Source organism: Panicum virgatum, chromosome 6N (genome assembly GCF_016808335.1).
Source record: "Panicum virgatum strain AP13 chromosome 6N, P.virgatum_v5, whole genome shotgun sequence".
Taxonomy (NCBI): Eukaryota; Viridiplantae; Streptophyta; class Magnoliopsida; order Poales; family Poaceae; genus Panicum; species Panicum virgatum.
This window is the reverse complement of record NC_053150.1, coordinates 39,099,742-39,111,982: the sequence shown is the minus strand read 5'-3', so window position 1 is coordinate 39,111,982 and position 12,241 is coordinate 39,099,742.

Below are 12,241 nucleotides of genomic sequence, written 5' to 3'. Positions count from 1 at the left end.
AGAAATGTTAATATACCAAATACTAGCACAATGACAGAATCATAAAGAGTTTCAACTTTGTGGTTAATATACGAACCCAATACTCTCCGTAGCTATTGCCACAGTAATATCCGTAGCCAAGCTCAGAAGGAACTACGCCTTTTGTGGCCAAAATACCACACTTGCATCGAAGACTAGGAGTAGTTGTACATGGCCAGGGCTTCTTCCCACTCTCAAATTCTCGCACTTCCTCTTTTGTCGGCCAATGAGATCTAGGACCATAAATATACTCATTGAAGTCACATGCCGGCCATCCATCCTGTATGACACATAACATTAGCGAGCATCTACTCCTACAAAATTAAAGAATCAATGCTACGCTACATGACACTTACTCTAGTCTTTAGCGAGCATCTAAAAAAGGGAGTGAACTTTGGAGGGACACCAATATTAGGCCTTTGAAGTTTGGCACGAACACCGCAATGACATTTGCGAGGATTGTTCACATGATATATAGCAGCTTCTTGCTTCTCTTCCTCTGCTGTCATAGGTGGTGGATTTGGTGGGGGAGGGACCCATCGTCTAAACTCATTGTACGCCCACGACTCTGACCGATAATAAGGGAACAACCGAATTCTAGGATCGAACTTATCCGGACCATCGATCCACTGAAAGAAAAAGCAGTGGCAAGGATTCAATGAATCATTCCACTTGCATATGTAGAATGCTCTACCGGCCGTCTTGGGATGCCTCGATTGCTTCACCTCTGCCAGCTGATTGCCCGGTTCACAACGACAGAATGGAACTGGAAGGGCAGGAGGGACTGGGGCATCCTCATCACACTCGGATGGGTACTGTCCACCACCAAGCAGCTTGTACCGGGCATCGCTCATTGCCATGTGCACTGCAGATACATAATGTCAATTGCCATGTGAAATCAAAAAAAAAACTTATGGAAACAAAAACAAAATAATTATGGAAACAAAGTATTTACTAATTAAGCACAATATACCAACGCTCAAAATATAATATGTACATTCCTAAAACTATGGAATAAAATTACATGTAACTCATATTAACATCCCCACCACTCAATCCTAGAAATCATATTAATCGATGCATGTACGTACTACCTCACGTCCAAATCGAGAGCAGAGTACCATCTAAGTATCATCTAAAATCCTAATAATGAGAAAACTATCAACAACACCACCATTTCTCATCTCAAGAACCTAACCCTAATCAAAATAACCACCAATAACTACTAATGCACACGGTTAAACGATGAGATATTAGGGGCAATACCTTCGGAAAAGGGTGGGGAACGATTCCCCGTACTTTTTCCCCTAAAAAAATCCGATTTTGGGGGGATCTGGGGGGGTGGCGGCGGCCGGCAGCGACCCTGGACGCGCTGTTGTCGGGGTGGAGCGAGGGAAGGAAAGGGAGGGTGGGGGAGAGGAGGCCGGCGCGGGCCCAGGACATTGGCCTTGTCGCGCCAGCCCGCATGGCGCGACAGGCTTGTCACGCCAGTGCATGTGGCGCGACAGGGAGAGTCACGTCATCGCCGTTGCGGCGCCGCGCTGGCTCGTGCCGCCAGTGTGGCCACACTGTCGCGCCACATGCACTGGCGTGACAGAGGCTATCTGTCGCGCCATGCGGGCTGGCGCGACCAAACGGGCTATGCCCTGCAAATAAAAACCAATACGAGTTAATCTTAAAATATTGTTAAAAAAAGGTTAAAAATAAAAAAAATCAATTTTTTTCTCTTGCATTTGAGCTGATTTATCACCCATAGCAATGCAATCTGGTTCAATGGAACTACTATATTCTAGTACCATTAATTTTTAGAATTCTCTTATGCTCAACAATAGCTCTCTGCTATAGGAAAATAAATTTATTTTGTAAGTTGTCCATCTGTGCTCAGGTAATGTTATTCTCAGTAAAATGTAAAAATGTATACCCTCCTCAGTAAAATATTATCCCGCGTAAAAAAGAACATAAAGATAAACTTGCAGCTATATATACCCTTAGTAAAAATGTGGGTGGGTGACAAATGAAACTAAAACTAAAATACTAGTAACATTTCAAATAAAATCTCAAGTGTAGCTTTATTAATTGTCTTTTCAGTCCCAAAAAAATGCTCCTAGTATCAATGCCTTTCGTAACATATTTTTAAAAAATATATTTTCACTAAAATTTCTTTGAATATCCGGTGCTGCGTGCGGCTAGCATTTGATCCATCGGCCGTGACCTTGACTGCCGCTCGGCCCCACCCGACCGGCCGTAACCCCACGAACACGCTTAAACCCCATTCACAGTCTCCTCGCGTCCGCACTCCGGCAGCGGCGCGCTCGACTTCTCGAGAGGCTAGGGTTTCCGTGGAGGCACCCGAGGCAGCGAGGCCTTCCGGGCCGCGGCTGCGGGCGCTCAAGGCGGCGGGGGTGTCAGCGGCGGCGTCTTCGGCCCGGCGCGACCGCGTCGCGAGCTGGGCCGCGGACGCCGTGCTGCGCCTCTTGTTTGTCGCGGCGTGGGTGGGCACCGTCGCCGGCGTCGTCCCCTCCATCGCCGGCCCCTGGATCGGCGGCGCCGCGGGCTGCGTCGTCTCGTGGCTGGGTGACGTCGCCTTCATGGCCGCCTGGTGCGTGTTGCGGTACCTCGCGCTGCTCGCCGTCCCGCTGTGCCTCTTGTGGTCGTCTGGGGGCGGGTACCGGTCGACGCCGAGGAGCCAGAGGGGAGAGGTATGGGCGTGGTGTGTCTGGAGTCCCCAAATTTAGCCTATGAGAGCACAGGAATGATAGGATTTCGGTAAATTTTGGTAATGCTGCTCAATCGTGCTCGCTATCTCATCCGATTGTCGCGAATTTATGTATTGAATTCGAAATTATAAGGATAAGTAATTTTGATTTTCTAATGCATTAGCATCTGGAATGCATGTGTGGCGATGGTATTTTGTAATATTGACCACTAGATTGGTCCATGGCCTTATGCACGTTCTTTCAGACATATCTGCAGTTGAGTTATTGAAGCTCCATGTAAAAATCTTTGTTTGAAAAAAATGGATTTGTGATATAGCAGCTCTCTTTCATGATTACCGCCTTACTGGAGGTTTATTTAGTTCATAAGAATTGAGAAATACAGATATAATTGTGGAGTGGAGGCTACACAGAACATAATTAATGCACAATCCTTGTAAATTTAAACTTCGAATAGCTATACATGTGTTAGAATATGGTCTGGGCTGTACCTGTTAGAAACATTTGCTATTTTCATTCACTATACTAATCTGTGGATAGTTAAATGATGCCCGTCTAATGGTGTTGTCGCCGCAGGGGAGGCAGCAGTATAATCATTGAAGTGTCAGCTCTGGTACAGCATGTTGGTGATATGCCTAAGAGCCCATCATCACAATATGGTTTAAAGTCCCAAGAGGATATTGATCCAAGAGGGATTAGGGTTACTAATCCGCCTATGAGATAGAAGCAAATTCGTACGCCCTATATATACGAGGGAGGGGCTAGGGTGGGCGACACAACCTGTGAGCCCCGCCACCTCCCTAGCCGCCGCCCCCCTTCTCTCGGCCACCGCCCTTGCCGTGCGTGCGGTGCTAGCACACCGACGCCCGGCGTTTCATCCCCGTACATGTGGACTCCGTGGAGGCGCTGCTGCGACTGCTGCGCTAATCGGCTGCTGGGATCAAGGACGAGGAGCTCGGTTCGTGGGACGTGATCGACTACTTCCTCTACATCGACGTGCGACTTCTTCCGCTGCGCCGCGCGTCTAGTGGTAACGATCTATGATCTTCTACTCGCAAGTATCTTGGGTATATGCGGTAGTGATGCTAGCGTAGCCTACCCATTTACCTACAGTGGTACTAGAGCCATCTTGCGTAGTTTTTGGTCTGGATCATTAGCATATAGGTGATATGTTGTTGTAGTAGATTGGATCTATTACTTTTGCACGGTTTGATTAGATCAATTGGTCATAAGGGGTTAAAACTGGAGCGAGTTGATTGCGCGGCATGTGACAAAAAGATTAGTTCGTGTTCTTTCTCTGTTATGCATATGACATGTCCCTACCGGCTGGAATCACCATCAGGGACTAACTGTGTGCATAGTCAGCAGATTGAACAAACAGATCGAGGTCATGTGTAGATGCAGTCTTCTCAAGTGCAAAGTTTGCACGGTCAATGTGATTGACCTAGTGGAAATTGAGGAATTATGAATGGCTCGGATTTGATGTGATGCGATCACTCTGATGAGATTTTCATAGGGATTCCATAGATGCGATCTGTGTAATTCCGTGAGGTTTTCAGGGCGCTGTTTTCTCGCTATAGCGGCTTCCTAAGCGCTACTTTGGTAGAACACGTCGTACGCCTAACTTGTTTTTGCAGGGTGTGATGTGAATGGTATGGCCTCAATGTCATGTGATGATGTATGTGATGATTTGTGCGGCCAGCATGTCGCAAGTTAACACAACAGTGTCGACTTGTGATGTTTGAATCCTCATGTAATTATTTCACAAGCTATTAGATGTAGTAGCTTAGTATCTTTTCATGGAGGCTTCAATCATGATGGCGATGATGATCACCACAAGACAGGACGGATGGCAATGGAGGTCACCTTGGAGCCATGGCGATGGAGCCCATTGTGATGCAAGCGGCCATACTATTCACAATATAATATGATTATATGCCTGTGATGTTTATTTTCCTGTCATACTATTCTTTCATGCTTTTACATATGGTGGATGTTTTAGTCATGATAGAATAGCTTCCCTCAGAAAAGATTGAGTTTTTTATGCCTTTTACCAATAGCTGCACCTATAAATTTTGATCGTTGTGTGGTAGGTTTACCAAAGTAGAGTACCCTCAGCTATCACTTTTGTATAGGGTAGATGTCGGACATTCACAAACATAGTATTGGTTTACTCAACAAAGCTATCAAAACAGTTTTGGGCTTTAAGGCATAGGGTTGGGGTCGGGGCTTTGGATGCCACCCAACAAACAAGAGTCGCATAGAGATGTGATTAGCAATTTGTTGCTTACCTGTATCACTACTTTTCTAGCCGTGATGCTAAAGCTCACTAGAATTTTAGTGATTATGGATCTTGAACCACTATATGTCATTAGAGGGAAGATGACTTTGATATAGTAGGTTGTCTTTTGTTAAATTAGTTAATGAAAGTCTTTACATAAACTTAGTGCTGAAATCTTGCTTTACTTTTATGTTGTAGATCATGTCTGCCAGTAACAATTTCGCTTTCAATTTGCGTTTTGTTCTTGATAAAGAAAAGTTGAATGGAACAAATTTTATTGATTGGTACCGCAACCTGAGAATTGTTCTCAGGCAAGAGAAAAGGGAGTATGTTCTTGAGCAGCCATATCCTGACAATGCAACTGCTGCTGATCGTAGAGCTTATGAGAAGCACTGCAATGACTCACTTGATGTCAGATGTCTGATGCTCGCCACCATGTCCCCTGATCTGCAGAAGCAGTATGTGCATGCAGATGCTCACACCATGATCGAGGGGCTGCGTGGGATGTTTCAGAACCAAGCTAGGACTGAGAGGTTCAATATCTCAAAGTCCTTGTTTGCGTGCAAGCTGCCAGAAGGTAGCCCGGTCAGTCCTCATGTGATCAAAATGATTGGTTACATTGAGACTTTGGACAGACTTGGTTCTGAACTTCACCAAGACTTGGCTACTGATGTTATTCTTCAGTCGCTCCCGGCGAGCTATGAGCCTTTTATCATGAACTTTCAGATGAATGGCTTGGATAAAACATTGAGTGAGTTGCATGAGATGCTAAAGACAGCAGAGGAGAGCATTAAGAAGAATCCCAATCATGTGATGATGATTCAGAAGGGGAACAAAAAGAGGAAGCGTTGGACGCCTCCTAATCCCAAAGTTAAAGGCAAGGAAAAGAGTTCCAGTGGTGAGTCCTCGAGCTCTAAGCTAAAGCCAGCACCTAAGGCCAAATCTGGCCCTACTTCTGAAAGGGACATTGGTCTAGGAACTGCAAGAAGTACTTGGAACTGCAAGAAGTACTTGGAAGAAAAGAAGAAGAAGGGAAGTGAGACTTCCACTTCAGGTATAAATGTTATAGAAATTAATATTGCATTATCTTCCAGTGAATCATGGGTATTTGATACTGGATCGATGATTCACACTTGCAAATCGTTGCAGGGTCTAAGTGAGACTAGAAGATTTGCAAAAGGCGAGTTGGACGTTCGTGTCGGCAATGGCGCAAAGGTTGCGGTATTGGCGGTCGGCACCTACCACTTGTCTCTACCCTCCGGATTAGTTTTGGAATTAAATAATTGTTATTGCATTCCTGCTTTGAGCAAGAACATTTATTTCTTCTTCATGTTTGGAAGAAGTTAATGATTTTAAGATTGTAATAGAGAACAAACGTTGTTCTATTTTTTGCAATGGTATTTTTTATGCTCATTGTCCATTGGTGAATGGATTATATGTTCATGATCTTGAGGATAAATTTGTCTGTAACATTAATACTAAGAGGCTTAGACCAAATGATTTGAATCCCACTTTTATTTGGCATTGTCGCTTAGGTCATATAAATGAGAAGCGCATTGAACAACTCCATAAAGATGAATTGTTAAGCTCATTTGATTTTGAATCATTTGACACATGTGAGTCTTGTTTGCTTGGAAAGATGACCAAAGCGCCTTTCACTGGTCATAGTGAGAGGGCGAGTGACTTGTTGGGACTTGTACATATCGATGTATGTGGACCAATGAGCTCAATAGCCAGAGGTGGTTTTCAGTACTTCATTACTTTCACTGATAACTTTAGTAGATATGACTATATCTACTTAATGAGGCACAAGTCTGAATCGTTTGAAAAGTTCAAAGAATTTCAGAATGAAGTACAAAATCAATTAGGCAAGACAATTAAATTTCTGCGATCTGATCGTGGAGGAGAATATTTGAGCCTTGAATTTGGTGATCATTTGAAGCAATGTGGAATTATTCCGCAGCTAACTCCGCCTGGAACGCCTCAATGGAATGGGGTATCCGAACGGAGGAACCGAACCTTGTTGGACATGGTTAGGTCCATGATGAGCCAAGCTGATCTTCCATTGTCATTTTGGGGTTATGCTCTTGAAACTGCTGCGTTCACACTGAACATGGTTCCAAGTAAGTCTGTTGAGAAGACACCATATGAGATATGGACTGAGAAACGTCCCGGATTATCTTTTCTCAAAGTTTGTGGATGTGAGGCTTATGTCAAACGTTTGATGTCAGATAAGCTCACTCCAAAGTCAGACAAATGCTTCTTTGTGGGGTATCCTTGGGAAACCAAATGATATTATTTTTACAATAAGGCGGAAGGCAAAGTGTTTGTCGCTCGCAATGGTGTTTTCTTAGAAAAGGAGTTTCTCTCAAAAGGATTTAGTGGGAGCAAGGTGCAACTTGAAGAAATTCAGGAAACACCCGAAACTGTTTCAGCACCCACTGAAGATCCACGAGATGTGCAAGATGTTGCACAACCCGTACTTGAGGCACCAACCCCACGAAGGTCTATAAGGGCACGTCGCGCTACTGACAAGCTCAACCTCCTTATTACGGAGGAGTGCCACATATTATTGATGGAAAATGATGAGCCCTTGACCTACAAAGAAGCAATGATGGGACCCGACTCCGACAAATGGCTTGAAGCCATGGAATTCGAGTTAAAATCCATGCATGATAATCAAGTTTGGAACTTGGTCGATCAAATTGACAGTGTAAGACCTGTCGACTGTAAGTGGATTTTTAAGAAAAAATTAGACATGGATGGAAGTGTTCACATCTATAAGGCACGATTGGTGGCGAAAGGTTTCCGACAAATTCAAGGTGTTGACTATGAGGAAACCTTTTCTCCCGTCGCAATGCTAAAGTCTGTTCGGATTCTCCTAGCAATTGCCGCATATTATGACTATGAGATATGGCAAATGGATGTCAAAACCGCTTTCCTTAATGGACATCTAAGTGAGGATGTGTATATAACACAGCCTGAAGATTTTGTCGATCCTAAAAATGCTGGGAAAATATGTAAGCTTCAGAGGTCCATCTATGGATTGAAGCAAGCATCTCGGAGTTGGAATATTTGTTTTGATGAAGTAGTCAAAGGTTTTGGCTTCATCAAGAATGAAGATGAGCCTTGTGTTTACAAAAATGCTAGTGGGAGCGCACTTGTGTTTCTGGTCCTATATGTGGATGACATATTACTGATCGGAAATGATATTCCAATGCTCGAAACCATTAAAACCTTATTGAAAAAGAGTTTTTCGATGAAGGATTTAGGAGAGGCGGCTTACATTCTGGGTATTAGGATCTATAGAGATAGATCAAAAAGGCTAATTGGATTAAGCCAAAACACGTACATTGACAAGATATTGAATCGGTTCAATATGCAAAATTCCAAGAAAGGTTTCTTGCCAATGTCATATGGCATTACTCTAAGCAAGAGTCAGTGTGCTACGACACCTGATGAGCAAAAGAGGATGAGTACGATTCCTTATGCTTCAGCCATAGGGTCGATCATGTATGCTATGCTTTGCACGCGCCCAGATGTTTCCTTTGCTCTAAGTGTTACGAGCAGGTATCAGTCAGATTTCGGTGAAGCTCACTGGACAATTGTAAAGAGTATCCTTAAGTACTTTAGAAGAACTAAGGATATGTTCCTAATATTTGGAGGCGAAGATGAGCTCCTTGTAAAGGGTTACACCGATGCTAGTTTTCAAACAGACAAAGATGACTCCAAATCATAATCTGGTTTTGTTTTCTGCCTCAATGGTGGGGCAGTGAGCTGGAAGAGTTCCAAGCAAGATACGGTGGCTAATTCGACGATAGAGGCCGAGTATATTGCAGCTTCCGAAGCTGCAAAAGAAGCTGTTTGGATCAGAAAGTTTGTTTCTGACTTGGGTGTTGTTCCTAGTGCTTCCAGTCCAGTGGACCTCTATTGTGATAATAGTGGTGCCGTTGCACTAGTAAAGGAGCCTAGAACAACTAAGAAGTCCAGACATATACTGCGGAAGTATCACCTCATCCGTAACTTTGTTGAGAGAGGTGATGTGAAGGTTTGCAAGGTACACACGGATTCAAACGTTGCTGATCCGTTGACGAAGCCTCTCCCACAACCAAAGTATGAGGCGCACATGAGATCTATGGGTATTAGATACTTACATCAGTAATTCTAGTGTGCGTGGGAGATTTTTGTGTCATGAGTATGTTTATGTAATGATGAATAATTGTTATTTGTTCCATGGGTGATTATTTTACATTGATTATCAAGTATGTGACTTGTTCGTGAAACTCTTTGTTGACAATGATATGATTCTAAATTATCCCTAATTTATGTCATTATGTGGGACAACAACGACGTTGAGACTAGCACATGCATTAATTGATGATCATGTTTCACGGATCATGGATATGGAGATATCGGATTAATGATGTGGACACATGTTGGTGAACATGGTGTTGGATTGACCCACTCCAAGACAATGTTGGGATTGTTATTTTGTATGTGCCATCAGTTGTTCTTGAGTGTTATACCTACTGGATCCTTAGACCTGAGATCGTCATTGTTTCTCACTGTGTGTAGTGGTGCATCTTGGGGCTGCTAAACGCTACTCCGTGACTGGGTAGTTACAAAAGTAGCTTACAGGTGTGTCATGAAACATGGAATCGGATGTGAGCAGATCAAGATGGAATTTGCCCCTCCTAGATAACGGGAGAGATATCTCTGGGCCCCTCGAGATAGTTGGATTTGAAAGTGCATGGCCATGCCAAAGTGATTAAAGAGTTAATCATTATGACTAAAGGTTAGTTATTAATAGAATCCACTATTAGATCGAGAGAATGGTCGAGCTATCACAAAGGTGGCACGCATCTCGCCTTGAGCTTGACTCGTATCGTGTGGCAAAGGGATCGGTGTATGAGTATATCTAAGGTTCGGCCGATATGATCTTTATGTGTATTTGTGAGTCACTATGCCCTGCTAGGTGCCGCTATTGACTTGTGATTCGGAAATGATTTCTGATCACGACCACCTACACATGAACCTAACGAGTCACACACTTAAGGGGTTTGGAATGTTGGAAAGCTTGTCTGTATGATTGTCTCTAGTGCAAGTGGGAGATTGTTGGTGATATGCCCAAGAGCCCATCATCACAATACGGTTTAAAGGCCCAAGAGGATATTGATCCAAGAAGGATTAGGGTTACTAATGGGCCTATGAGATAGAAGCCCATTAGTACGCCCTATATATACGAGGGAGGGGCTGGGGGGACACAACCTGTGAGCCCCGCCACCTCCCTAGCCGCCGCCCCCCCTTCTCTCGGCTGCCGCCCTTGCCGTGCGTGCGGTGCTAGCACACCGACGCCCGGCGTTTCATCCCCGTATGTGTGGACTCCGTGGAGGCGCTGCTGCGACTGCTGCGCTGATCGGCTGCTGGGATCAAGGACGAGGAGCTCGGTTCGTGGGACGTGATCAACTACTTCCTCTACATCGACGCACGACTTCTTCCGCTGCGCCGCGCGTCTAGTGGTAACGATCTATGATCTTCTACTCGCAAGTATCTTGGGTATATGCGGTAGTGATGCTAGCGTAGCCTACCCGTTTACCTACACAGCATCCCAAGAGCAAAGTGGATAGAATGGCGCCAACTCGCAAAGTATCTCATTGTGACCCCAACTGGCATCTCCCAGACCATTTTCCTGTTCTTCATCATTATTGGCTACTGTGGTGAAAAAGTGGACTGAAAATGGACTGGGCAAACAAAAGATTAGGGCTGTACTTAATGATATTGGACTGGACCCTTTGGTGCTTCCATCATATCAAGATTTGTTCTTCTACCAAAGTTGCTCAGAAAACTGAATGTTACCTGGTGGAAGGTGTGGTTCCTGTGACAACTTAATACAGCAAACCATTCAAGGTATTACTCCCTCTCTTTTTTTTTGCAACCAAACTTGTGACTATTGTAGTTTATTTAGGCTTTTGTATTGCTAAATGGGTGCCAGATTTCTATTGGCTAGAGCTTATTTTTTTTTCAATCAAGGACTATCAATGATCCCTTTATTTCAAGAGAGAAAACAGTCCAGGGTTCCTTCAAATCACCCTGATGCATTTGTGATTCGTTTTTGCTCAAAGAGTTCATATATAGGGCCTGTTTAGTCTAGCGCCCCCAACTCTTACCTTGCGCCAGATGTTGGCATCATCCATGCCCGTGCGCACCCTTGCTAGTTCATTTTTCTGCTCATGCGCGGGCAAGAAAGGGGTGGTGAAAATCATTGGTGCGCCATATTTTGACAGGGGGGCTGGGCACAGAGTAAACGTGCCCATATTTTTGGCAGATTAGGTACGTACCATGCCATGCAGTTACTATTGTAACAAGGTTGAACTAGACATGGTAAAACTGGCATCGAGAAGCTGTCTAGGGTTAATGCTTATGCCCCTAGCACCATGATATATCCCAGACCTTTGAAAAGTTATGTATTTATGTTAATAGGCATTCTTCAATCCTCTTTGTAATCTTCATGGCAGAAAGATCCCATCATGTGTTTAGCCAATGAAATTATGGATCATGCCTCGTTATTTTAGCTAGATATATCAAGACATTGAATAAATTTTTCATGCTTTTTGAACTGCCACTCTAGTACCCAATTCAGGAAACTAAGCTAATGGTTAGGACTTAGTGGAACTAGACAAGAAGTGGTATAAATGATTAACTAAGATCTAGTACCCAATTTCCCTGGCTAAGCTAATGTTAGGACTTAGTGGAACCTCTCTAAGGCATGGATGGTAGGTACTAATATGGTAATACCTTCTTGTCCCTACACGGACCATAAGAAAATTCCTCAAAAAGAAAGGCCTTAAAAAGGCAACGATGATATGATGGTAGCATCTGCTATGTTTGCGTGTTTGATTTTTTTAGTTTTAATTGAATGCTTCTGTTACGTAATACTTTCATCGAATTGCATGGCTTCCTGTTGTACATGTATAACTAGCGTGTGATCTTAGCATAGGTTGCACATGTTAGAATTAGCTATATTGTTTCTCTACCTTTGGAAAGCAGATAGGCCTATTAGCTGGTTGTCTGGTCAACAGAACGAAATCACGCTAACAATACATTTATTGTGGATCACGATTAGTTGTATCATGCTATGTTATTTGTACATGGATTCATTGCTGGTTAAGGCTATTTGCAGTTCACCTATTGGGTAACTGTGTTATAGCACACCATGAAATATATCCCC